This window comes from Balaenoptera borealis (assembly GCF_965194805.1).
Source record: "Balaenoptera borealis genome assembly, chromosome: 4".
Lineage (NCBI taxonomy): Eukaryota > Metazoa > Chordata > Mammalia > Artiodactyla > Balaenopteridae > Balaenoptera > Balaenoptera borealis.
The window spans coordinates 101,939,690-101,963,197 of NC_138861.1; the positions used below are offsets into that span (position 1 = coordinate 101,939,690).

At 36.5% G+C, this 23,508-nt stretch overlaps 1 protein-coding gene and 1 long non-coding RNA gene across 2 annotated transcripts in view; one reads left to right on the forward strand and one right to left on the reverse strand.

The window, feature by feature from the left end:
- Positions 1–23,508, reverse strand: part of LOC309627364 — a 208,500-nt gene that overhangs the window by 182,216 nt on the left and 2,776 nt on the right. The window lies entirely within an intron of this gene.
- Positions 1–23,508, forward strand: part of KCNIP4 (potassium voltage-gated channel interacting protein 4) — a 1,207,795-nt gene that overhangs the window by 158,377 nt on the left and 1,025,910 nt on the right. The window lies entirely within an intron of this gene.

Genomic DNA, 23,508 nt, shown 5'->3' on the forward strand with positions numbered 1-23,508 from the left:
CTTGTTCCTCCCTCGGCTGGCCTCAACCCAGCTGTTAAATCAAGACCTTCCCACCTACACCAGACCTTCCTCCTCACTCTTGATCCTGACCTCCTGTCATGCTCATTCTCCGTGTAGTGAGTTCCCTGATGTTCGGTTATTCATGACCGATTCAATAACTATTGCCAGTTACATATACCACCGATACCATTATTTACTTAATAGGATTTTTTTTCTAAATAGTTGTTTGACTTAATACGTTTATTTTATGAAGGCAACTTTATGTTTCTAGCACACATTTAAAAATCTATACCATTTGCCATTAATGGAAAGTAAATACAAAAATTAACATAATGGAAATGAAGTGTTATGGAAATTCTTAGGGCTTACCATGTGCCAGGCTCTGGGTTGGTATCTTCACTACATCTGGGATGTAGCTTCACTACATCTCCTCACTGATTCCTTCATTTGGAATCACAACTTCCAAATGAAACATACAAACAAATTCCTTTATAACGAGAATATTTGTTGTGGGCCTACCATGCTCCAGACGCTGGACATAAGGTGAAAGCCAAGACAAACAAGGTCTATGTGCTTGTGGCCCATTGAGGGAGAGAAATAAAAAAGACAGATTAAAAAGTAACTGAGCCCCCCAAAAATCAGAAAGTAGTAAGTGCCTTAAAAAATAGAGAGGGTATTGAGATAAGGAGTGACTAAGACGTTGGTACCATTATTGAATATTTGCTTTCTACAGTTGAGGAAAGTAAAAGTTAAGTGTATAGAGTAACCTACCAAAGGTCACACAAGTAGTGAACAGTGGAACCAGGCTTCCTCTAGCCCCCCTGAAAATGGACATGGGCATCTCTTTCACCAGAGGGAATCCCAGCATGGCACTCATTGCCTTGGCCCACATAAATGCCTGTTCCTGTCCTGTTTTCTGGAATAAGCTGAAAGTACTAAAAGGAGTACTTAAAACCCTTCACATCCTTTAGCCTTTTTTTTCTTCCTTATTCTCTCACATGCGTGTTTTATTCATTTTCCAGTTAACCCAGAAAAATAGCAGTCCTCATAAAATGATGCATGCCAAAATAGAGATTTTTGTGGACTATGCAAGCAAATAAGGGAATCATACATTTCAGTTGGGTAAATGCAACAGCTAAGCATTAAAGTTATAAATTGTGATGGTTGTGATGCTACAGAATGGCATCCTTTTTGCTTCTGTTGTCATTAGCTTAGGTAAATGATGGCTGCCCTTAGCATAGCAAGTGATGACATTCTGCAAGGCAGGAATTCCACCACATATTGTTATTTATATATATGGTTAAGTTCTTTTTAAAAATTGTAATGCAGTGGTTAACCAGATTATGCTGAGGCATCATGCGGGATAGGAAAGGTCCTTTATCAGTGGAGCGTGGGATTTTTAGGTCTGAGGATAGCGCCCTCTTCTGGTGATTAACAGTACTTTTTCCCCTTAATATGTTTTCTATTTTATATTCAAATGGAAATATAATACAGAACTTGTCCTGGAAATCCAATTTAAAAAAATTTCAAGTTGAACAGTAGAACATAAATTATCATGAAGTGAGGTTTTGGTAAGATAAATTCCTCTCTAATTCTGATGTGTATGAAATTTGAGTGTACTCTGTAAAATACTCTGAAAACAAGATAAAGCAAGTGTGTGTAGAGTGTCTTAATATTAAAGTAATTGCTTGTAAATATTTCCATCATTGATGGAATGTGTTTTTAATCCACAAACAATTTTGAAAATGTTTTGAGGTTTGCACACCCTTATCAGGAAATGGTTAACAGTCGCTGTTATTTCCTAAAAATGAGCATGTTGATTACTTTGGATCATTTTCATTTTTCTTCCCAGCTTCTCATCCTCTTTTCCTACAACTTAAACCTAATGTGCACACAGGCTGTACGTGGTTTACTCCCAGGCTCCTTTCATTGGCGTCTCCACATAATGGCTTTGCCTGGAGCCCTTTCCATGAAATGACATGCTGAGCTGGCTTCTCATGGCAGCTTTATAACCAAAATAACATTTCCATGCTTTTCCTGGTGTCAAATGGATATCGAGACTGAAAAATGTGAAGATACCAAATTTCAGTTCTGGGCTCACATTCAAATCCATTTACTTTGAACCGACCACAAACTGAATCTGATGTTCATTTTCACGAGTAATTGTTAAAAAGCCAAATTTAGGCAGATTGCCTTAGAAATAATATTTATTTAATATAAGAAGTAACATAAGGCGATTTTGCCTCAGCCCTGATTTTTTAAAAAAGTGAATACAAATATAATACCTTCTTTTGTGCATAAAATCAGTGATCTACACAGAATTAAATCTCTGTGTTTATGCAATTTTAGGAAATTGTAATATGTAAGTTGTGAACATGTTAGCTTAGCTGTCAAAGACACAATCAGTTCTTAACACAGATATAGTAAAGACATTACATAGTCTTAAACAGCCATCCTTCTGTGACCCACTTGCCATACCTAATAATGATATGGAAATTTAAGTTTTTAAAAGAAGTACTTTTTGTGAAGCCAAGTGCTGAAATGGTGACCATTTTGCAGACTGGCCTTGGAATGAATGTGCAACTAACGCCATCTAGTGGTCATATGCAGGAGACAAGCGCAAAACAGAAGGTTTCCATGTCCAGTTAGGAGTAGCTCTCTTCTGTTGTTTCCTAAGATAAACTGTCAACTGAGATGAAATATTAAGACTGTAATCTGTATCTTCTTTAAATTAAAAAGTTTTAATCATTTACAAAGTAAATGAACATTTTTATAGACCAAGATAGATATATTAAAATTTCTCTCTAATAGTACTACATTTTATTTTTTTTTCCAGTTTTGAGACATAATTGACATACAGCACTGTAAGTGTAAGGTGTACAGAATAATGATTCGACTTGCATGCATCATGAAATGATTACCACAGTAAGTTTAGTCAACATCAGTCATCTCATATAGATACAAAATTAAAGAAAAAGAAAAAAAAATTCCTTGTGATGAGAACCCTTAGGACTTATCTCTTGATAATTTTCATGTAACATACAGTGGTGTTAATAATATTAATCATGTTGTACATTAATCACTATTATTTCTTTATCTTATAACTGGAAGCTTGTACCTTTGACCACCTATGATTTTGTAATTTGTTATCTCCTTGTGTCACTTCCTCTATAAAACCGTCCCTGATTTCTCCCAGCAAAGCTAGTCATTTCTCACTCTTAGCTGCCACTGTATGTAATTCCTCTATGGGAATGTAGAGAAAAATCATGGACTTTGGAGTCTGGTAGGCCTGGGTTCTAATGCCTCTCTAGCTGTGTGACTGGAGGCAAGGCACACAACTTCTCTGAGCTTCAGCTACTCTGTTTTTACTATGACAAAGCCATGATCATAATCCACAGCAGGTTGTTGTTAACATGGCAGGGGCTCACGTGAGGCCTGGGAGGGTTATGAATGGTAGCTATTTTTATAGTTACTTCTGCATTAACTCTTATTAAAGAACTAAAACATTAGTATTTGTTCATAGTCGTTTTTTGTGTTTTTTTTTTTTTTCCCCCTCAAATCAGCTGTGAATCCCTTGAGGGAAAAAGCTGCCTTAGCCATCTTGGTCCTAGATGTCTAGTGGCCTGCCTGGCACAGGGTAAATGTCTGTAGAATGCATGCATCTCATTCCATCTTGCCAACCAGGCTGTAGTTTCACATGGTTAGGGGCTGGGGATGAGACTTCTCTGTACTCCTTATCTTTTGTAGCACAGAGCTTAGAGTACCTGATTAGCATGTGAATGATGAAATTTGATCGATGTGCTAAAAATTATGTGCCGTCCACTTAGTTATTCAGCTAAGTATTAATATCATTCAGCTAATTAGTGAAGTTCTACTTCAAGTATGTATTGAACGGCACTCCCAGTTATTTTTTTTTCATTTTCCATTTCCCATAAAATTTCAACTCCTTGTTTCTGTTGTTGATTGCTTAATCATCATGAATAGCATTACTGTTAAAATTATATGAAATTCATCTGTGAAAAGCAATACAGTTATTTTTTGTGATCTTTACCCCCCAAATGTTGAAATGTCCTATGTGGTTTACCTGCAAAAAAGTGAATATCTCCCCAGTTGAAATAAGATTGACAAGGCTTATTGTCGACTTGTGGCACTTGACTTTAAATTTCTTTGGGGAGATAGCCTCATCCACCAGAGGGCAGACAGCAGAAGCAAGAAGAACTACAATCCTGCAGCCTGTGGAACGAAAACCACATTCACAAAAAGATAGACAAAATGAAAAGGGAGAGGACTATGTACTAGATGAAGGAACAAGATAAAACCCCAGAAAAACAACTAAATGAAGTACAGATAGGCAATCTTCTAGAAAAAGAATTCAGAATAATGATAGTGAAGATGATCCAGGACCTTGGAAAAAGAATGGAGGCTAAGATCGAGAAGATGCAAGAAATGTTTAACAGAGACATTAGAAGAATTAAAGAACAAACACCTAGAAGAATTAAAGAACAAACAGAGATGAACAATACAATAACTGTAATGAAAAATACACTAGAAGGAATCAATAGCAGAATAACTGAGGCAGAAGAACAGATAAGTGACCTGGAAGACAGAATGGTGGAATTCACCGCTGCGGAACAGAATAAAGAAAAAAGAATAAAAAGAAATGAAGACAGCCTAAGAGACCTCCGGGACAACATTAAAGACACCAACATTTGCATTATAGGGGTCCCAGAAGGAGAAGAGAGAGAGAAAAGACCCGAGAAAATATTTGAAGAGATTATAGTTGAAAACTTCCCTGACATGGGAAAGGAAATAGCCACCCAAGTCCAGGAAGTGCAGAGAGTCCCAGGCAGGATAAACCCAAGGAGAAACACGCTGAGACTCATACTAATCAAATTGACAAAAATTAAAGACAAAGAAAAATTATTAAAAGCAACAAGGGAAAAATGACAAACAATATACAAGGGAACTCCGATAAGGTTAACAGCTGATTTTTCAGCAGAAACTCTACAAGCTCAAGGGAGTGGCATGATATATTGAAAGTGATGAAAGGGAAGAACCTATAACCAAGATGACTCTAGCCGGGTGGCAAGGATCTCATTCAGATTTGACGGAGAAATCAAAAGCCTTACAGACAAGCAAAAGCTAAGGTAATTCAGCACCACCAAACCAGCTCTACAACAAATGCTAAATGAACTTCTCTAAGTGGGAAACACAAGAGAAGAAAAGGACCTACAAAAACAAACCCAAAACAATTAAGAAAATGGCAATAGGAACATACATATCGATAAATGTGTAGGGATTAAATGCTCCAACCAAAAGACACAGGCTTGCTGAATGGATACAAAACCATGACCCATATATATGCTGTCTACAAGAGACCCTCTTCAGACCTAGGGACACATACAGACTGAAAGTGAGGGGATGGAAAAAGATATTCCATGCAAATGGAAATCAAAAGAAAGCTGGAGTAGCAATACTCATACAGATAAAATAGACTTTAAAATAAAGAATGTTATAAGAGACAAGGAAGGATACTACATAATGATCAACGGATCAATCTAAGAAGAAGATATAACAATTCTAAATATATATGCATCCAACATAGGAACACCTTAATACATAAGGCAACTGCTAACAGCTATAAAAGAGGAAATGAACAGTAACACAATAATAGTGGGAGACTTTAACACCTCACTTACACCAGTGGACAGATCATCCAGACAGAAAATTAATAAGGAAACACAGCTTTAAATGACACAATAGACCATATAGATTTAATTGATACTTATAGGACATTCCATTCGAAAACAGCAGATCACACTTTCTTCTCAAGTGCACACAGATCATTCTCCAGGATAGATCACATCTTGGGTCACAAATCAAGCCTTGGTAAATTTAAGAAAATTGAAATCGTATCAAGCATCTTTTCCGACCACAATGCTGTAAGATTAGAAATAAATTACAGGGAGAAAAAAAAAACGTAAAAAACACAAACACATGGAGGCTAAATGATACGTTACTAAATAACCAAGAGATTACTGAAGAAATCAAAGAGGAAATCAAAAAATACCTAGAGGCAAATGACAATGACAACAGGACGATCCAAAACCTATGAGATGCAGCAAAAGCAGTTCTAAGAGGGAAGTTTATAGCAATACAATCCTACCTCAAGAAACAAGAAAAATCTCAAAATAGTCTAACCTTACTCCTAAAGGAACTAGAGAAAGAAGAACAAACAAAACCTAAAGTTAGTAGAAGGAAAGAAATCATAAAGATCAGAGGAGAAATAAATGAAATAGAAACAAAGAAAACAATAACATAGATCAATAAAATTAAAAGCTGGTTCTTTGAGAAGATAAACAAAATGGATAAACCTTTAGCCAGACTCATCAAGAAAAAGAGGGAGAGGAATCAAATCAATAAAATTAGAAATGAAAAAGGAGAAGTTACAGCAGACACTGCAGAAATACAAAGCATCCTAAGAGACTACTACAAGCAACTCTGTGCCAATAAAATGGACAACCTGGAAGAAATGGACAAATTCTTAGAAAGGTATAACCTTCTAAGACTGAATCAGGAAGAAATAGAAAATATGAACAGACCAATCACAAGTTATGAAATTGAAACTGTGATTAAAAATCTTCCAACAAACCAAAGTCCAGGACCAGGTGACTTTACAGGGGAATTCTCTCAAACATTTTGAGAGGAGCTAACACCTATCCTTCTCAAACTCTTCCAAAAAATTGCAGAGGAAGAAACACTCCCAAACTCATTCAACGAGGCCACCATCACCCTGATACCAAAACCAGACAAAGATGTCACAAACAAAGAAAACTACAGGCCAGTATCACTGATGAAAATAGATACAAAAATCCTCAACAAGATACTAGCAAACAGAATCCAACAACACATTAAAAGGATCATACACCATGATCAAGTGGGGTTTATCCCAGGAATGCAGGGATTCTTCAGTATATGCAAATCAATCAGTGTGATACATCATATTAACAAACTGAAGAATTAAAAACCACATGATCATCTCCATAGATGCAGAAAAAGCTTTTGACAAAATTCAACACCCATTTATGACAAAAACTCTCCAGAAAGTGGGCATAGAGGGAACCTACCTCAACATAATAAAGGCCATATACAACAAACCCACAGCCAACATCATTCTCAATGGTGAAAAACTGAAAGCATTTCCTCTAAGATCAGGAACACGATAAGGATGTCCACTCTCGCCACTATTATTCAACGTGGTTTTGGAAGTCCTAGCCATGGTAATCAGAGAAGAAAAGGAAATGAAAGGAATACAAATTGGAAAAGAAAAAATAAAACCGTCACTGTTTGCAGATGACATTATACTATACATAGATAATCCTAAAGATGCCACCAGAAAACTACTAGAGCTAATGAATGAATGTGGTAAAGTAGCAGTATACAAAATTAACGCACAGAAATCTCTTGCATTCCTATACACTAACAACGAAAGATCAGAAAGAGAAATTAAGGAAACAATCCCATTCACCATTGCAACAAAAAGAATAAAACACTTAGGAATAAACCTACCTAGGGAGGTAAATGACCTGTACTCAGAAAACTATAAGATGCTGATGAAAGAAATCAAAGACAACACAAACAGATGGAGAGATATACCATGTTCTTGGATTCAAAGAATCAATATTGTGAAAATTACTATATTACCCAAAGCAATCTGCAGATTCAATGCAAGTCCTATCAAATTACCAATGGCATTTTTTACAGAACTAGAACAAAATCATCTTAAAATTTGTATGGAGACACAAAAGACCCCGAATAGCCAAAGCAGTCTTGAGGGAAAAAAACAGAGCTGGAGAAATCAGACTCCCTGACTTCAGACTATACTACAAAGCTACAGTAATCAAGACAATATGGTACTGGCACAAAAATAGAAATATAGATCAATGGAACAGGATAGAAATCCCAGACATAAACCCATACACCTATAGTCAACTACTCTATGACAAAGGAGGCAAGGATATACAATGGAGAAAAGACAGTCTCTTCAATAAGTGGTGCTGGGAAAACTGGACAGCTACATGTAAAAGAATGAAATTAGAACACTGCCTAACACCATACACAAAAATAAACTCGAAATGGATTAAAGACCTAAATGTAAGACTGAACACAATAAAACTCTTAGAGGAGGTAGACATAGAGAATGGACTTGTAGACATGGGGTGGGAGCGCAAAGCTGGGGCAAAGTGAGAGTAGCATCGACATATATACATACCGAATGCAAAATAGTTGGCTGGTGGGAAGCAGCAGCATGGCACAGGGAGATCGACTCGGTGCTTTGCGATGACCTAGAGGGGTGGGATAGGGAGGATAGGGTGGAGGCTCAAGAGGGAGGGGATATGGGGACATGTGTATGCATACGGCTGATTCGTTTTGTTGTGCAAAAGAAACTAACACAGTATTGTGAAGCAATTATACTCCAATAAAGATCTATTAAAAAAAAAAAAACTCTTAGAGGAAAACATAGGAAGAACACTCTTTGACATAAATCACAGCAAGATCTTTTTTGACCCACCTCCTAGAGTAATGGAAATAAAAATAAACAAATGGGACCTAATGAAACTTAAAAGCTTTTGCACAGCAAAGGAAACTATAAACAAGATGAAAAAACAACCCTCAGAATGGGAGAAAATATTTGCAAACAAATCAACAAAGGATTAATCTCCAAAATATATAAACAGCTCATGCAGGTTAATATTAAAAAAAAAAAACCCAATCAAAAAATGGGCAGAAGACCTAAATAGACATCTCTCCAGAAAAGACATACAGGTGGCCAAGAGGCACATGAAAAACTGCTCAACATCAGTAATTATTAGAGAAATGCAAATCAAAACTACAATGAGGTATCACCTGACACTGGTTAGAATGGGCATCATCAGAAAATCTACAAACAACAAATGCTGGAGAGGGTGTGGAGAAAAGGGAACCCTCTTGCAGCGTTGGTGGGAATGTAAATTGTTACAGCCACTATGGAGAACAGTATGGAGGTTCCTTAAAAAATGAAAAATAGAATTACCATATGACCCAGCAATCCCACTACTGGGCATATACCCAAAGAAAACCAGAATTCAGAAAGACACATGCACTCCAATGTTCATTGCAGCACTATTTACAATAGCCAGGTCATGGAAGCAACCTAGATACCCATCGACAAATGAATGGATAAAGAAGATGTGGTACATATATACAATGGAATATTACTCAACCATAGAAAGGAACAAAATTGGGTCATTTGTAGTGATGTGGATGGACCTAGAGACTGTCATACAGAGTGAAGTAAGTCAGAAAGAGAAAAGCAAATATCATATATTAATGCATATATGTGGAATCTAGAAAAATGCTGCAGATGAACCAGTTTGCAAGGCAGAAATAGACACACAGATGTAGAGAACAAATGTATGGACACCAGGGTGGGAAAGTGGGGAGGCGAGTGGTGGTGGTGGTGTGATGAATGGGAGATTGGGATTGACATATAAACACTAATATGTAGAAAATAGATAACTAATAAGAACTTGCTGTATAAAAATAAAATTAAATTAAATTTAAAAATAAATAAATAAATTTCTTTGGGGAAATCTATCAAGTGGCCTGCCTTCAGATTTATAGATTTTTTTCCTCCTTTGTTCATTTGCTGTCCCACCTAGAGCAAGAGACGTAGGATCTGAAGGAAGTTTCCATGGCACAGTTGATGGGAGAGTCCCTCCCTATCTTTTGCAGTGGCTCACTCCTTCTAAAATTAAATAGAAACATGGGGAGCTTAGAGAGCTGTATAGAAGGTTGTGGCTCAGCTCAGGGGGTTGTCGGCAGCAGAAACCCTTCCCCCAACAGCTTGCGTGTTGTGCTTGACAGCTGTGATATTGTTCTGCAGGGACACCTCCTCATTGCTCATTCCCTCTCTGTCACTTTTTTTTAATAAATTTATTTATTTATTTATATTTTTGGCTGCGTGCGGGCTTTCTCTAGTTGCAGTGAGCGGGGGCTACTCTTCATTTCGGTGTGCGGGCTTCTCACTGCGGTGGCTTCTCTTGTTGTGGAGCATGGGCTCTAGGCACACGGGCTTCAGTAATTGTGGCACGTGGGCTCAGTAGTTGTGGCTCACGGGCTGTAGAGCGGAGGCTCAGTAGTTGTGGCGCACAGGCTTAGTTGCTCCGTGGCATGTGGGATCTTCCCGGACCAGGGCTCGAACCCATGTCCCCTGCATTGGCAGGTGGATTCTTAACCACTGCGCCACCAGGGAAGTCCCCTTCTCTGTCACTTTCCTGTGGCTTCTCAGGTTTCCCTCTGGTTACTTACAGATTCTGCGGAAGATGGATGCTATAAACTCGGAAAGTCCTGCCTTTGATATTTTTGATTTGTATTACATTTGTAAATGCTTTGGAATATCTGACACTGCAAAGATACAAAAGACAAGTGGCTTAAGTTTCTGACACCTACAAATAAATCTCATCAAAGCACAGCCTCTTGGAATCTAACTTGCTGAGGTTTCAAAGTTGTTGTACAGGGAATAGAGTTCTATGTTCAAATAGAATTTGAAAATCTAAGAGTTAGCTGCAGTGCAGAAAGTGATGTTCATGATTAGTTTAACGTTACTGGGAACAGATTTCAAGGTATAAATTCCAACACTGCTGCTCCCTAGCTTGGGCAAGCTGCCTAACCTCCCCACACTCATTTCAGGGAAATGTTAAAAGTATCTCTGTGCCTAAGTTCTTATTCCCTGAGAACAGAACTTGGCATTAGTAGGCATTCAATAAATGTCCTTAGTGTCATGTTAAATATTAGTAGTAGGATTAGTGTTTGTATTCATAATTATATTATTAATGATAATCAGAGGTTGCCATCCTTCTTGGGTTTTATGGTCATGATTGGTTTGACCCACACTGAGTATCCAGCAAAGTGATTTCTTGTCCCCACCCCTCTATAAGGAGTCTATCATTGAAGTCCTTCCTTAACCAGGATGGCTGCCACTGAAGCAGAGGCCATGGGGTTAATAAGATAACTTGCCATATTCAACACCCCTTGGAATTTCCAAAAAAAAACATTGAGGGCTGATTTTCCAAGGGATTAGAGACCCTGTAACTGTAGGTGAGAGCTTTAACTACAGAAATATTGCTTATATGACTTAGATAATGGTAACTCCCATTTATAATGTGCTTATACCATGCTGAGCATGTACTAAGTGATTTATGGCATTACCTTGTTTAATGGAGATAACACCTGTATGAAGTGACAATTATTATTTCTCTTTTATTAATGAGGCAGTGGGTTCTGAGAGCTTATGTAACTTGCCAGTGTCACATGATATTAAGTCTCGGGGCAAAATTCAAATCCAGGTTTATCTATTTCTTGAATCTACAAAAATACTTGAAAAATAAATTACCTTGTTTATGAGGTAATATGATGTAGTGAGAAGCATTCTGGGCGGGTATTGTAAGAGAATACGTGTTCAGAGCTTACTGTGTTCCAGATGCTCATTTAAGGCCCATGGGGACACTTTTATTTCCCTCGTGTTGCAGACGAGGCACCTGAAGCACAGAGAGGTGACATGGCTCACCCAGGTCACGTGACTAGTAAGACGTGGAGGTGAGGGTCTGGCTGTTCAGTCTACACAGTGGTGACGATCACATCAGAGACCTGGGTTCCAGTCTCAGCAGGGGTATTTCCCAGGCACTTACTGTGCAGCTCACTTAAAAACTCCAGGTCTTGGTCTCCTCACTAGTAAGTTAGTGATCCTACTTGTTCTATCCTCTTTAGAAACTTTGTATGAGAGATAAGGCCCTTACAAGCTATAACCATTGACTACTGTTGTGATTAAGTCTTGTGCCCTGTGCAAACCAATGTGATGTACATAAAAATGCATATATTATAGAATCAATCTATTACGTCTATTTCCTATAACCGTTCACAAAATAAATAAGCAAACAAACAAATGCATAAAATGGGCTCGCTTTCTTTGTTTTAAGCTTTGAGATGGGCAAAAAGTATACAATGAATTGAAGCTGATGGAGAATTATTTTAGGAACAGACAAGAAGCTTTGAAGCGAATGTAAAGGTTTACTTATACAAGCTTTTAAGTCAATCAGAGATGCAACCTGTTTTTGTAGAGGAAGTAATCACATTTTTAGTGCTTTTAATTTTTATTCTGAATGCTAAGTGATTTGTCATTCTTGTCATTTTTTGCCATAATTGATTCATTTCAGGGAACTTACAGGTGGATTTAATGAGTGGTTCAGGCTTCTGCTGAGAATTGAGAAGTATATGTGACAATTAATTTATACAGTTAAAAAAAAAAGGCAGTGAAAGACAATGATGCATTGAAGTTAATACTAGATTCCCTAAACCCATGCTCTGTTCTACCTTTGGCCTGAGTGCTGTAATTCCCCTGGACAAATGGAGAAGTATTTGTAGAGATATGAAATGTTATCCATTGTCTGTTGTTGTGGTCTAGTTGAGTTGGTGTACAGCTGAAGCACAGGGCAGAGTGAGTTATTCCCAATTCAGTGAAAGGCCCTGAACTGCTTGTGGCTCTGAATATAGGGGTCAAAGCCAAGGCTTCCGTTCATTTGGATTTTCCTTGTGCTTGAACATCTCTTCTCTCAGCCCACTCTCTGTCCTAATCACCCTCATTCATTCATTCCACAGGTCTTTATTAAACCTCATGACATTGTTGGGTGATGGCAACATGAAGATGAAACACTGTGTGGTTTTAGCCTTGAGGAAGGCAGGGGGAAGGAATAAGGGAACGAAGGAAGGAACAGAGACTTAAATTTTAATGAACACTGGCTAGGTGGCAGATGGTGAGTTGAATTGCTTAATGCATGAACTCTTTTTATTGTCACAAGAACTTATGAGGTAGATGTCACAATTCTTTTGTTCAGATGTAGAAATTAAAATGATTAAGTTTGATATTCATAGAGTCACTTGATTATTCACTACCATCTTTGATATCTCAGCTCACAGTGTGTCACGTCCTGACCTTACGGACAAGTTTAGTCTGAGCACTGTTGGTGACAAGCAATAGAAACCTGTTCCTGTTGGTTTTTTTTTCTTTTAAAGAGAGATTTTTTACATTATTGCCTCAAATAGCAAGAAAGTTCTGGAATATGCTGGCCTCAGAGGCTCCCTGAACTCAGTCTCTCAGCTTTGTTTTCTTGGTTTGGCCTCATTCTGCAGATGGTCCTCCATGTGGTAAGTGGAAGAAGAGCTTGGCTACGCACAGTTCTAGGCTTACAGCATCTCAGTTTAGCGACTTGAAAAGAAAATGGGAACCCCAGAAAACTGTGGTGCCCCTCCCTACAAGAGGACTTTATATAGCCTTCCTTTATTTTTTTTTAATATATTGAGGTAACATTGGTTTATAACATTGTACTGCCACTTCTGGATACACTACAGAAGTAGTATACAGTAGTTACCCCCTGGTAACCCCCTCTGGAACATAGTGGTGCATATATCTTTTTGAATTAGTGTTTACATTTTCCTTGGATGAATACCCGGAAGTGAAATAGCTGGATCATAGGTAGTTCTATTATGAATTTTTTGAGGAATCTTCCTACTGTTTTCCATAGTGGCTGCACCAATTTATGTTCCCACCAACAGTGTATGAGGCTTCCCTTTTCTCCATATCCTTTCCAAACACTTCTTACTTTTTGCCTTTTTGATAATAGCCATTCTAACGGGTGTGAGATAATATCTCATTGTGGTTTTGATTTGCATTTCCCTATAATCAGTGATGTTGAATACCTTTTCATATGTCTGTTGGCCATCTGTATGTCATCTTTGGGAAAATGTTTGTTCAGCTCCTCTGCCCATTTGTAAATCTGTTTTTTTTGGTTGTTGTTGAGTTGTATGAATTCTTTATGTATTTTGGATTTAAACCCTTTATTGGATATATTGTTTGAAAATATCTTCTCCTATTCACTAGGTTGCCTTTTTGTTTTGTTAATGGTTTCCTTTGCTGTGCAGAAGCTTTTTAATTTGGTATAGTCTTATTGGTCTATTTTTGTTTTTGCTTCCCTTGCGTGAAGAGACATATCCAGAAAGATATTGCTAAGACTGATGTCAAAGAGTGTACTATGTTTTTCTTCTCAGAGTTTTATGGTTTCAGATCTTACATTCAAGTCTTTAATCCATTTTGAGTTGATTTTTGTGTATGGTATGAGATAAGGGTTTCATTTTATCTGTGAGACTGTTTAGTTTTCCCAGCACCATTTATTGAAGAGACTCTCCTTTCTCCATTGTGTATTTTTTGCTCTTTGGTTGTAAATTGATTGTCCATATATGTGTGGGTTTATTTATGGGCTCTCAGTTTTGTTCCATTGATCTTTGTGTCTGTTTATCTGCCAGTACTATGCTATTTTGATTATTGTAGCTTTGTAATATAGTTTGAAATTGGGGGGTGGTGATATCTCTAGCTTTGTTCTTGTTTCTCAGGATTGCTTTGGCTACTTGGGGTCTTTTGTGATTTCATGTAAAATTTAGGATTTTTTTATTTATGTGTAAAATGTCATGGGGATTTTGATAGGTATTGCATGGAATCTATAGATTGATTTAGGTAATACAGATATTTTAACAATGTTAATTCTTCCAATCCATGAGCATGGAGTATCTTTCCATTTCTTTGTGTCTTCTTCAGTCTTTCAACAATCTTTTATAGTTTTCAGTGTACAAATCTTTTACCTCATTGGTTAAATTTATTCCTAGGTATTTTATTCTTTTGGTTGTGATTGTAGATGAGATTGTTTTCTTAACTTCTCTTTATGCTAGCTCATTGTTAATGCATAGAAATATAATAGATTTTATATATTGATTTTGTATCCTGCAACTTTACTGTATATGTTTATTATTTCTAATAGATTTTTGGTCAAGTTTTGACTTTTATTAATATATAAAGTCAGGTCATCTGCACATAGTTACAGTTTTACTTCTTCCTTTCCAATTTGGATGCTTTTATTTCTTGCCTAATTTCCGTGGCCAGAGTTTTCAATACTGTGTTGAATAGAGTGGCAAGAGTGGACAGCCTTGTCTTGTTCCTGATCTTAGAGGGATAACTTTCAGTTTTTCACTGTTGAGTATGTTGTTTGCTGTGGGTTTGTCATATATGGCCTTTATTATGTTGAGGTATGTTCCTTCTATACCCATTTTATTGAGAGTTTTTAACATAAGTGAATGTTGAATCTTGTCAAATGTACAGCCTTTCTTTTGAACTCAGTCACAGCATATGACTTGATTTGACCAAAGAAGTAAAGTGGTTTTTTTTCTGAGAAGCAGATTTAAGAAACAGTGTATGGTTCATGAAGCTGTTTTTTCCCTTTCCTCTGGGATCAGGGAAGCCTATGCCCCCTGGAAACTCTGCCATCAGTGTCCCTGAATGACTTCAATAAGCAGAGTCTCTATGATGACTCATGATGGAAGTGTCATGTGAGCGAAAACTGTATTTTGCTGTTTTGAGCTGCTGAGATTTTTCTGGTTGATTATTATTACAACATTACCTGACCTTCCCTGACTAGTGGTAGACTAGGTTAGGATACTAGTCTATCTGACTCAGGTATTATGCCCCTCCATTGTATATTGACTGTGGCTGGGTGGGTGGGTAGTATACTATGGGTAACCAGGCTGAGTCAGGATACCAACTCTTTGGCCAGATTTGGGGTACTGTAATTGACACACCCTTCCTAGAACATCACTGAGTGGGGAGGGACAGTCCCAGTGGAAATGATGGTATACAGGTAAATGGCCCTCAAAATTAGAAACTGCAGATATTCTAATTGACACTGTGTATCTTTTTGTTTTTTATCAGAGTTTGTATTAATGCATTTAAATATGGGGTTTTTAGATTCATATCTGCTTCCTCCACCAGAATATCAACTCCAAGAGGACAAGAATGCAATTATATGTCCAGTGCCTGTGCAGAATCAATATCCAATATCGAGTGAATAAACACATAAAGGAAAAATGAACAATTAATGGTGGAGGGAAAAAGTGCAGATTTTTTTTTTCAGATTTTCAAGTACAGTATATCCCCCAAATAGTTTCAGCTCTGTGTGAAATGCTATAATGGGAAGGCAAGAGAATTAATGCGAAGATCAGCAACTTAGGAGTCAAATAGTCTTGGGAACTAATCTTGGCTCTGCCATGTGCAAGGACCATGTACAAGTTAACCATTTAGATTCTTAACTTATCATCTTTAAAATTTGGTTAATTCAACATCATAGGGGTGTTTTGAGAAATGAATGACAAAGAAAATGTAAAGCACTTAGTATAGGACCTGGAACATACTTAGTCCTCCCATGGCAGTGTAAATGAGAAAGCATCTAACACTAATTGGGAAGGGAAGGTTTTTCAGTTGGAGTTTGTTTGACAAAATGGAGTTGGAATGGTGGAGGAGAGTATAGTGCAGGAAGAAGAGCTGATCTGTACATATATGAGGTGGCGCTGATAAACAATTCCTGGTTGGGAGAATTAGTCATTCGTTAGAGTTTGAGATTTGGAGATGAGCTGGGAGTGGTGAGAGATGAGGCTGAAGTCTTCTGTAGCAAGCAAATAAATATAGAAGTGATATGTGTATGTATATACAAAATGTGGTCACTGATTTGTTTGGTTCACCTCCACTTGGCATATTTGACTTTCCAAGTTCCAAGGCTAGAGACATAACCTTTATTCTTATGTAGTCATTGTTGGTCACATGAGGCACTCTTTGATAAAGGCTAGAATAGTGACTCACAATCGTGGTTTCAAATACCTCAGTCTGGAGCTTAAAAAACAAAACAAAACAAAACACAGTACCTGGACACAGCAGCTATACCGACTGAATCAAACTCTCTTGGGGGCATCTACTACTATAGTTATAATAACATGGCAGATCAGATAATAGCAGATATTGGCAAGGATGAGAAGAAATTGGAACTCTTTGTACTGCTGGTAGTATTATAAAATGGTACATCCACTTTGGAAAAAAGTCTTACAGTTTCTCGAAAAGTTAAATGTTGAGTTACCCCATGACCTAGAGATTTCAATCCTAGATATGTATCAAGAGAAGTGAAAAGATAGGTCCACACAAAAACTTGTACATGAATGGTAATGGTAACATTATTCATAATGGCCAAAAAGTGAAACAACTCAAATGTCCATCAACTAAAGAATGGATAAGTAAAATGTGTTTTTTCTAATACAATTGAATATTCTTTGTCAATAAAAAGGGAAGAAGTACCAATTTATGCTACAGCATGGATGAAATTTATGCTAAGTCAAAGAAGCTAGATAAAAGGCCACATATTGTGTGATTCCATTTACATGAAATGTCCAGAATTGGCAAGTCCATAGAGACAGAAAGTAGGTTAGTGTTGACTTAGGGCTGGGGGGAAGCAATGATTGGGAATGATAGCTAATAGGTCTGGAGTTTTTTAAGAATCATGAAAATGTTCTAAAATTGATCGTGGTGATCGTTCTGCAGCCCTGTAAGTATACTAAATCCACTGAATTGGACACTTTAAATGGGTGAATTGCATGGTACGTGAATTATATTCCAATAAAGCTGTTAGAAAAAAAAATCTCTGGATAAGGGGTCTGATCATCTACGGCTTTTCTAAAAAAAAGTTCTCTGGGTGATTCTGATACACAGCAAGAGTTTAAAACTACTACTTTAGGTGGCCCAAACTAATCCATCTGTACTGTTGTACATATAGTCTCAATGACCTGTTGTTTGGGAGCGATAGGGTGGGAGTGGGGACAGTCAATAATATATCTTCATAGTTGAAGAACAATTTCACTCTGGCTTAACATCAGCTAATTTAGCTTAAAGGACAATTTGTATGAAAGAAATGACACTTGGTCCTGAAGGTTTTGGAAATATTAAATTAACGTCAACTCAATGTTGACTCAAAAATAGTTGATCAAATTTACTCTGGTAAAGAGTAGAAGGAAACTAAATTTAAGACGTGCTCATGATAAGATAAAAGAAAATGCTGTGTGAAGAAACCAGGAGTTGTGTTAGATGATAAGTTCCGCATTTCTACTTTACATAGTTGAATTTTCATCAGATTTTTCCAAATGAAAATATATCTTCAGGGATAAAATTTTTGGCTTTATGGTTACTCTCTTGAGGTTTTTGACATCTACTTATATGTATATATTTTCACATTTAAAATATGTCATTATATCTGGTTTCAAGAAGACATCCTTATGCAAATGTTTGTTTGGCAGGTTTACATCTTAGAATATGAATATGTCAAAGATAAAACCACTGACCTTCATAGCGTTTTTTTTACAACTCCCAGTTTTTATTTAAAATATAAACATTTATTTTTTTAATCAGAAAATGTTTTCTCTAGGTTTAAGAATACTTTCTTTGGGCATGAAAGTTTTTGGTCATTTGAAAGGTTTTTAAGTTGCTGTTACACATGCAATGGTAGGGCATAGGATTTGTTGGAGTCATAGTCTGTTTTGTTATATATGTATATGGCTTTGATTAAATAAATATTTCTCCAAAGCTTATTATGAAAAATAACACCCCTTTCCCCCAGTTCTTTCAATTCTATTTACTCTTTCTTTGGTCAAATAATATAGATATGCTGTTCCTTCCTGATCTTTCAGTTTTGGATGTTATCTGCTGACTTACTACAGTGGAAGATGGGGATTTAGCTCTCTTTACCAACTCCTCCAAATGCTCACTTTTAATACTTTCATCTTTCTACTGTAATTATATGATCACTCTGGATAAATCAATCTTCAGTGTTTGTATTATTATGGCTGTAAACCCTGATGTCTAGAGATCTATGTAATCATACTTACATTTCCTTTCTTTTCCATCCTTTTCTTTCCCAGGAGATGATGTCTCCTGTTTTGATTTTCTTTAGTTTTATATGTGTTTATTACTAATTTATCTTTAAACTCTCCCCCAATTTTTTTACCAATTCTTTCAATGTGATCAAGCACTTCAGTTTTTGTTTGTTTCTTTGTTTTAATCAGTTTTACCTTCTTGGAGATAACTTCCCCTGGAGCCTCCTGCTTGCTTCTACCCACATTTATTCACTTCTAGGCCTGTTGTAAAAGTTTATCCTGGGATTTCTCTTTACTTCTCGCTTGTGTTGGATTTCCTGTATCTGGGATCTCATTCTTCCTCTTTTTAAGGTACTTTTCTGTTTAACTCTTTATTTTGAATTAAATGTAAATTAACAGGAAGTTGCAAAGATACTAATGAGAGGACCCACGTAACCTTCACTCATTTTCTCTCAATTGTTACATCTTATGTCACTACAGCCAAATATCAAATCCAGTAAATTGACATTGTTATAATATATAGATACAGTTCTATGTCATTTTACCATGTGTAGATTTATTTATCCACTACCGTAATCAAGATACACAGCTTTTCCATCCCAACCAAAATCTCCTGAGTGTTATTACCCTTTTACAGTCATACCCATCTCTCTCTTCCACCATGCCTTACTCTTGGCAACCACTAACCTGTTATCCATCCTGGTAATTTTGCCATTTGGGGAATGTTATATAAATGGAATCATACAGTATTTGAGATTGGCTTTTTTTCAGTAGGCATAATGCCCTTGAGGTTGTTTTAAATTGTTGCTTGTGTCAATAGTTCTTTTTTTATTACTGAATTGTGTTCCATGGTAGGGAAGTACCACAGTTTAGCTAATCACCTATTGTAGGACATTTTTATTGTTTCCAAGATTTTGGCTATTACAAATAAAGCTACTGTAAGCAGTTGTATACAGATTTTGACATACAATTTCATTTATCCGGTATAAGTGTCTATGAGTGTGATTGCTGGGTCATATGGTGAGTATATGCTTAGTTTCTTATATTACTATAGCCACCCCTGCTTTCTTTTGGTCGTTGTTCCTATGATGTACCTGTTTTCATCCTTTAACTTTCAACCTACATACATCATTGAAGTAAGTTTCTTGTAGACAGCCTATAGTTGGGCCATGCTATTTTAATGTACTTTACCAATCTCTGTTTTTCACTTGGTGTATTTAGACCACTTGTATTTAATAAAATTATTGGTATGTTAGGGTTTAAGTCTGCCATTTTATTTTTGTTTTCCTTTTTCTTTTTCATTCCTCCATTTTTTCCCTGCCTTCCTTTGAGTTATCTGAATATTTTTTAGATTTCCATTTTGATTTGTCTGTAGTGTCTTTATGTATATCTTTTCTACAGTTTTTAATTGGTTGCTCTAGCTATTTTATTGTGTATGCATTACTTGACAAGTCTATTGGTGTCAACATTTTACCAATTTGAGTATAGTGTAAAAACCTTCCCTTTAAGCCCCCTTTACTCTCTGTCATGCATGTACTACCTATAATTGTCTTAAATATTTCCTCTCTATATGTTGATAATTATATCAAACAATGTTATAATTTTTGCTTCAGCCATCAAACATAAGTTAAAAACTCAAGAGGAGGAGAACTATTTCATTTACCCCTATTTTCACTCTGTTTTTCTTTCTTCCTTCCTTATGTTCTAAGATTCCTTTGTTAATCATTTCCTTTTGGTTTAGATAATTCACTTTAGCTATTCTTTTGAGATAGACTTTCTGGCGAGAGATTTTCTTAGTATCCCTTCATCTGAATGAAATGTCTTTGTTATGGGTTAAAATGTATCCCCTCAGAAGATATGTTGAAAAGCTAACTCCCAATACCTCAGAATGTGATCTTATTTGGAAAAGGGGTCATTGCAGATAAAATTAGTTAAGATGAAGTCATATTGGAGTAAGGTGGGCCCTTAATCCAGCATGACTGCTGTTCTTGTAAGAAGAGACCCAGACTCAGGCACACAGGAAGAGGGCCATGTGAGGGTGAGAGCAGAGAAAGGACCCGGGGTTACCAGAAGCTGGAAGAGGCAAGGAAGGATTCTCCCTAGAAGCTTTGGAGGGAGCATGGCCCAGTCAACTCCTTAATTTCAGACTTCTCACCTCCAGAATTGTGAAAGAGTAAAATTCTTTTGTTTCAACCCACCTAGTTTCTGGTAATTTGTGATGGTAGCCCTAGGAAACTAACACAATCTTGGTTCCTCCTCTATTCCTGAAAAATACCTTTTTCAGGATTGTTTTGGGACTTTGTGCCTTTTGGCATGTTCGGGTTGTTTGCTTCTTCATCACTCTCTCTGGGATATTTGAGGCAACATGAAAACCCAAGGAATTCACCACCATGTCATTCCTTGGGTTCTTCAGTTCCTAGCCAATCTGTTTTCTTCTCTTTGCCTTTCAGAATCTTGTTATATTTGTTATACCTATAGTGCCCAGAGTTCTTAGTTGTACCCAGAAGGAAGAGTAGGGAAAAGGATGTCTAGTCCATCATCCTGGAAGCAGATATCTTCTTCTTTCATTGTTTATTTTTTAATTGAAGTATAGTTGCTGTAAAATATTATGTAAGTGACAGGTGTGCAATATAGTGATTTTCAATTTTTAAAGGTTATATTCTATTTATAGTTATTATAAAATATTGGCTATATTCCCTGTGTTGTATAATATATTCTTGTACCTTATTTTATACCTAACAGTTTTTGCCTCTTAACCCCCTACCCTTATATTTCCCCTCCCCTCCTTCCCTCTCCCTACTGGTAACCACTGTTTTGTTCTCTGTATCTGAGTTCTGGTGCTTTTTTGATGTACTCACTAGATTGTAGTATTTTCTAGATTCCATGTATAAGTGATATCATACAGTATTTGTTTTTCTCTGTATGACTTATTTAACTTAGCATAATGCCCTCCAAGTCCATCCATGTTGCTGCAAATGTCAAAATTTCGTTCTTTTTTATGGCCAAGTAGTATTCCATTGTATATATAATACCACATATTCTTCATCCATTCATTTGTTGGTGGGCGCTTAGGTTGCTTTCATGTCTTGGCAGTTGTAAATAATGCTGCTGTGAACACAGGTGTATGTATTTTTCTGAATTAGTGTTTTTGTTTTTTATGGAAGTCTTCTTTTAAGGCCGCTTAGTAAAGGATCTTCTCCAGTGGTTTTCTGTAGAAGGGTGTATGGGACTTAGTATTATTATTATTGTTATTTTTAGATTTTATAGGTCTGAAAATACTTTTTTTTTTATCTTCCCACTTTTTGGTAGTTTGACTGTATATAGAATTTTGGGTCTGAAAGCAGATATACCAAGAAATTCATGAAGCTTATGCTTTAGGGCCTCTAATTTACATATACCACTTTCAAGATCTTATGTCTAATTTTGTATTTACATTTCAGAATTATTTTTCTTAAAGAGGACTCTTCCAAATTGTATAAGCTTTACACCTCGCAAGACCTAGAAATCCTTTTCCTTCAGAAGTTTGGAGGAATGACTCCTCCATTTTCTAGCTTCGGTGAAGTCCACTGACATTGTGATTCTTGGTTCTTTGTATTTAACTGTATTTCCCCCTCTCTGAGGATCTTTTATTATTATTATTACTACTACATTAGAGTACATTTGGATTATATTAGCTTAGCTCCTCTAAATTATTTTTACTTATGCATTCATTTTAATCAAAGGATACTTCTAAAGTTATGTAAAATGTGCTTCGACATTTGCTCTAAAAATGCTGTTTGTAATATTTTCTGTTATAGTATGCAAATCACCTCTGTAAAGCAACACAAGAGAATAACTTCTTTAAACTTTAGGTTTAAGGAACACAAACAAAAACATACAAACATATTTCACTTTAAGGAGTTGCTGTGTGACCTTCTTTTTGATCATAAGGGTTATAAAAATTGTGCATTTTTTTTTTCCTGCCCTGAAACTTGGTTTCAGAGGGAGAATAGAGAATTCAACCTAGTAACGGCAGGACGGTTGTTCTGTACTTAATTTTAAAGGACTATTTATATTTATAATAATCAAACTAACATTTGTCTCACCTGAATGAGGATTTTAGTCTAACCATGATTATAGCCTAAAATTACAAATTTTATACGCAAATCTTCCCTTGGTTTGAACATTTAAAGGAAAACTTTAATTTTTACTAATGCGTATATGTCAGTCAATTCAAGCTGTTAAACAAAAATACCATAGGCTGGGTGGCTTATAAACAACAGAAATGTACTTCTCACAGGTCTAGAGGCTGAAAGTCAAAGATCATTGCACTGGCAGATTTGGTGTCTGGTGAGGACGTGCTTCCTGGTTCATAGACAGCTATCTTCTCAGTGTAACCTCATGTAGCAGAAAAGAGCAAGGGAGCCCTCTGGAGCCTTTTTTTAGGGCACTAATCCCATTCATGAGGGTTTTGCCCACATGACGTAATAACCCTGAAGGCCCCACCTCCTAATAAGCATCACATCGGTGGCTTAGAATTTAACATGAATTTTGGGGGCAACACAAACATTCAGTATGTAGCACTATATGAAAGAGGAAAATCATTAAAAAGTATAAATTTTAAATAACATTATTCAAGAATTAAAGAACTGAAATGTTAAGAAAAAAATAATAAGCCAAGAAAGTTCTATGTTTGTAATA